The sequence below is a fragment of the Crocuta crocuta genome, unplaced genomic scaffold, assembly GCF_008692635.1.
Source record: "Crocuta crocuta isolate KB4526 unplaced genomic scaffold, BGI_CrCroc_1.0 scaffold306, whole genome shotgun sequence".
Classification (NCBI taxonomy): Eukaryota; Metazoa; Chordata; class Mammalia; order Carnivora; family Hyaenidae; genus Crocuta; species Crocuta crocuta.
This window is the reverse complement of record NW_027529630.1, coordinates 1,774,112-1,779,971: the sequence shown is the minus strand read 5'-3', so window position 1 is coordinate 1,779,971 and position 5,860 is coordinate 1,774,112. Positions and strand designations below refer to the sequence as shown.

The 5,860-nt window shown below is 35.5% G+C and overlaps 1 protein-coding gene across 2 annotated transcripts in view; it reads left to right on the top strand.

Moving 5' to 3' along the window:
- FCHSD2 (FCH and double SH3 domains 2) overlaps nt 1-5,860 on the top strand; it is a 290,700-nt gene that overhangs the window by 123,489 nt on the left and 161,351 nt on the right. The gene's annotated exons all lie outside the window — the stretch shown is intronic.

Here is a 5,860-nt window from a genome sequence, read left to right as displayed (position 1 = left end):
GGATGGACCTTGAGGGTGTTATGCTGAGCGAAATAAGTCAGGCAGAGAAGGACAAATATCATATGTTTGCACATATAGGAAGATTAGGAGGAACTTAACTGAGGAACATGGGGGAGAAGAAGGGGGGATATGGTGGGGGAAAGGGAGAGAGGCACACCATGAGAGACTCTTGAATGCTGACAAAAACTGAGCACTGGGTGTTATATTTATTTATTTTTATTTTTTAAGTAGGCATCATGCCGAGTGTGGAGCCCAACACAGGGCTTGAACTCATAACCCTGAGATCAAGATCTGAGCTGAGATCGAGAGCCGGATTCTTAACCTACTGAGTCACCCAGGCGCCCCTCTATATACATTGAAAAAAATTTTTTTAATGTTTGTTTATTTTTGAGAGAGAGAAAGAGAGAGAGAGAGAATGTGTGAATGAGGGAGGAGCAGAGAGAGAGGGAGAGACAGAATCTGAAGCAGGCTTCAGGCTCTGGGCTATCAGCACAGAGCCCAATGCGGGACTGGAACTCACGAACCATGAGATCATGACCTGAGCCAAAGTCAGACACTTAACTGACTGAGCCACCAAGGTGCCCTTCCATATACATTTCAAAGTCAGGTTGTTCAGGGATGCCTGGGTGGCTCAGTCGGTTAAGCATCTGACTCTTGACTTTCCTTCAGGTCATGATCTTATAGTTTGTGAGTTCGAGCCGTGCTTGGGGCTCTGCACTGACTGTGCAGAGCCTGCTTGGGATTCTCTCTCTCTCTCTCTCTCTCTCAAAATAAACAAATAAACCTAAAAAAATGTCAAGCTGTTCATACCTACAAAAAAGCTTTCTGGAATTTTCATTCTATTTCATTTATATAGATCATGTTGGGAACAGTTGACATTTTAACAGTATGAAGTCTTCCAATCCAGTAACATTGATTATCAGTCAATTAATTTAGATCTTTGATTTCTTTCATTAGTATTTTGGAATTTTCTACATATAGTTCCTGCACATATTTTGTTAGTTTTATACTTAAGTACTTCATGTTTTACCCAAAGCTATCATACATTTTTTTAATTTCAAAGTTTAATTGTTCATTACAGGTATGTAGGAAAACAGTCCAGTTTTCTTTGTTATCCTTGTATCTTGGAGCCTTGATAAACTCAGTTGTTAGTTCCAGAAGGTGTTTTGTTTTGTTTTGTTTTGTAGATTCTTTAGAGTTTTCTACATACATAGTCACATCATCTGTGAATAAAAATAGTTTTATTTCTTCCTTTCCAATCTGTATGCCTTCTCTTTTCCTTTGTTGTAAGTGGGACTATGAGTACAGTGTTGAAAAGGACTGGTGAGAGAGAACATGCTTGCCTTCTTCTCAATCATAGAGGGAAAAGATATGCTCTCCATTGGAAGTATCTTAGCTATAAGTTTATCATACACACTTTTAGGTTAAGGAAAGATCCCTCTGCTTCTAGTTTCTTGGCAGTTTTTGACCATGATTAAATTCCATCTTTTTTATCGTTTGGTCCTCAGATAGGATAGGTCATTTAAAAATGTCTTTAGATTTTGTCTTATGCAGTCAACTAAAAAAAATTAATCTTTATTTTTGATAAAAGGAAAAGGCTAAACTATGTATTTAATGTTAATATATAAGATTAATATTTTGTTTATTATATAGTGTAAAATAATATACTGATTAATTTTTTAACCCTAACTACAATTGAAAAAAGAAAACAATGAAAAATATTTCAAAACTTTCCTTAAGGGTAGGGGTGAAGTCCTCCATTACTATTAAAGTAATTTAAAGAATAATAAAGGGGGCCTGGGTGGCCCAGTCAGTTAAGTGTCAAACTCTTGATACTGTGATCTTGTGGTCATGAGATTGAGCCCCACTTCAGCAGGAGACTGCTTGGGATTCTCTCCATCCCTCTCTCTTTGTGCCTCCCCCCCAATAAATAAAAATTTTTTAAAAAAAATAGTAGAGACAATTATTATAGAATTTATATCAGTTTTAGAACCATTCAGCTTATACAGTGGACTTGTTAATTTTTAACATAATCTTGGGATTTTCACAATAAAAAATATGTATATAAATAACATGGTGTCATATAATTTTGAAGAGCCATCTGATAACAAACCCTTAGTAAAATTTAAGTATGAGTTACTCTGTATGTTAAGGGGTCAAAATGGGCACCAAATAACCTGTGTGAGTGCTACAGAGCACACTCTTGCTCAGCTTGCTGTGGTAAATGGGCAGAAGGTTAAGCCATCAGTTCATTTCCCAGTATCTACTCAACAGTGGCTTTCTTTGTGTTGCTTCACTTGTTAGAGCAATATAGCAAGTGTTATTGGGAGGTAAAACAAAGCGAGTCTTACATCAGACACTGATAGCTTTTTAAAAAGTTGGAATCAGATGTTATCGGATGTTCCAAGGACTGCATTGATAGCACATTTTTATGAAAGCCAGTGCTGCAGAGTGAACTGTATTGGAAATCAAATCAACATTATCCATCAGTGATGCTCAGGGAAATAGAAATAAATAATATGTGTTTAGTGCACCCGTTGTAGAGAATAATGTTGTGGCCTGGGGGAGTGATTAAAAAAAAAAAAACTTTTTAGAAAATTGCCAGCCATAGGTTTATTTTTCTTAGCCACTTAATTAAGGTAGACTTTATTTTCTCTATGTACAGACCTTTCATTCATACAATATAGCTTTAAACATAACATATAAAAGGGAAACCAGTTAATTTAAGTATAGCATGCTTTCAGAGGCATGAAATGTTATTTAAGACCTTTCCTATAATGGTCATAGAGTATTTCTTGAGCATCCATACAGATTAGATCTTGAACAGCTGCATGAAGCACACAGAAGTCATGGTTCCTGCCTCTGTGAACTAACTTGAATAAAGTCTTTCATCTAAAGATCTCACTGTTTATCTATTTCATGAATCCCTCCTCTCATCTCTGAAGGGCTCATTCAGTTTACTACAGTTCAACTTTGTGGTTCAGAGCTCTAGCAATTGCTGTTGTAGCTTACAATGCACAAAAAAAGATAAAGTAATTTTAGAAATTTTTTCACTATATATTAATTAACTAACTAGAATTTAAATAAAAATTTGAAAAAGGAATAAAAACATTTTTTAAAGACTTGGAGAAAATCAACTCTAAAACGATGTTTTTTTGGTGAAGATTTAGAATGATAAGTAGGGATTCTAACTCAAACCTAACGAGTTACGTGATCGTAAGTAAATTATATATCCTCTTAGGTATCCAGTTTCTCTGTGATTTTAACAAGGCCCAACAGAGTTAAGAGGAATAAATGTGTAGAAATGCTTATCAAGTTCATTTGTTTTATATAAATTTTGAGTGCTGTCATTCTGCCTTCTTACCCCTACTCATAATATGAGGCTCAGAAATCCCATATTCTGTATGATACGTTCTGCAACCACTTTGGAGTAATTAAACTTCATAAGTCAACTATCATATCATTTAGATGTAATTTATTAGGAAAATATCAGATGAGGAGTGCCTGGGTGGCTCAGTCAGTTGAGCGTTCGACTCTTGGTTTTGGCTCAGGTCATGATCTTGTGTTTCGTGGGATGACAGTGCAAAGCCTGCTTGGGATTCACTCTCTGGCTCTCTGCCCCTCCCCTGCTCTGACATGAACATCCTCTCTAATACAAAACAAAACTAGCTTAAACTAAAATCTAAAGAAAAGAAAATTTAAAAAATAAAAATAAAGAAAAAAAATCAGATGATCTTTTCTTTACCTGGGAACTTATATCACATATTGTCACTTATTTGGTAGTAACCATGTGTTACCTCCCATTTTATATTGCATACTTCTTATTCCTGTCCATATATAATGACTTCTTTTAATTCAGGAATTTTTACTTATTTTAACCTTTACAAAAATTAATGTGTACTGCCTTCTAAGTATGGAACAAATTTCTGTTATTTTTTTTATTGCTTTAGGATATCCACACCTGTTTTCTTCCAATAATGGAAATTGTCAAATTCAACTGTAATTTTACAAATGAATTTATTTATTATATTAAAACCACCTGATAATAATCTTAGAAATCTGGCACGTTTACCCCCCTGCCCGCCCCCCCCGCCAGGAAAAATTGAGGAAACAGAGAAACTTTGATTCAGACATTTCTAAGTCAGAATGACAGAAACACAAAAGGAGCTTGGCTCTTATACATTCGAAATAGAATAATGTAGGTGGCATTTATTCATGCAGTTAGTAGAAATTATTGGCATCAACTAAATGCTAGCCTTGTTGCTATAGCCTGGAGACATTGTGACTAAAAAAAAAAAAAAAGACAAGATTCCTGCCTGATAGAGTTTATAGTTGGTAAACAAAAAAAATTATTTAAACCAGACAGTATCATAATAAGGATTATGAATAAGTGATGTGGTATGAGAGAGAGTAACTGAGTGGAGGGTGAGCTACTTTGTATACATTGATTAGAAAAAACCTCTTAGAGAAAGACACAAAGACTTGAAGGATAGATAAGGAAATGCCTGGATTGTGGTCTGTAAATCTGGTTTTTCCCAGAAAGGAGTCAGAATTCCTTAGAAAACTAGCTTACTGCAGATCTAGAATAAGAACTGTAAAAGAAAACAAAGAAACCATCAAAGTCTGTTGGGGTCATGATGTGGGAGCCAACTGGGAGGAACTCCTTACTGACTACAGATATAACAAACAGAGCATCAAAAGAATAATGACTGCAATAAATTGAAATATGTTTATTATTCAAAATACATGAGTTCATAATGTTATTTTAAAAATTCATTGTTCACCTTTAGGCAAACTGGACAAAGAAAATATTTTTCTTGCCTTTCTTTTAAGAACTGTACCTCAGGATAACCAAATAGTTAAAGAAGGGTAGCTCTTTAAAAAAGAATTCTAGGGGCGCCTGAGTGGCTTAGTTGGTTAAGTGTCCGACTTGGGCTCAGGTCATGATCTCATGGTTTGTGGGTTCAAGCCCTGTATCAGGCTCTGTGCTGACAGCTCAGAGCCTGGAGCCTGCTTTGGATTCTGTCTCCCTCTCTCTCTCTGCTCCTCCCCTGCTCTCACTCTGTCTCTCTCAAAAATACATAATCATTCACAATTTTTTAAAAGAATTCCAACCAATAAATGCAGAAATTGAAATGTAAACAATTCAATTTTGATGAAATGAAATTAAATACCTAGGCAATAAATTTTTTTGTATTTTCGTATATATAATTTTGAATATTTTGTGTTAGGAAGTTTAAAAATCAGCTTAAAGGTATGGTGGTGAGAGTTTAGCAGGTAGGAATGCAAGTGCTGGGAAGATATTTCATAGAAATAGGAGTATGAAGAAGTTACAGAGGTGAAAATGTACTGTACATATTCAGAGAACACTTAATGATTGAGATCTTCAAGTACGGTATATAAATGGAAGTATTATGGCTATGCAGTTGTATGGAGTTCTCAGAATATACCTTCTGAGAAGTACCTTCTAATAGTGAAACCAAACTATTGCCAATTTCAGGAGGAACTCGAGATTCAAAGGAGCTTCTTTACAATTCCTGCTACCCTTTGGGTGCTTTGAAATAATGATAAATAGAAGCATTCAACAATGGATTTAATCAAGCCAAATTGATTTGGCAGTAGACCTTAGTTGAAAGGTGCCATGTATACAGTGCAGCATTGATTTTACCTGGGCAGCCTCTGCTTAAAGTAGGCAGTCTATTAATTAATGTAATTGTTCTTCCTCTCAGCATTTTATTTATTCTTCTTGAAGTTGTATGGAGAGAAGAGTGTCCTAAAGTTTATGATTTCTACATGATTTCGTGAGTTTGGGCTTGCTGCTGTCAATGCAGAGCCAGCTTTGGATCCTTTCCCCCCCCCC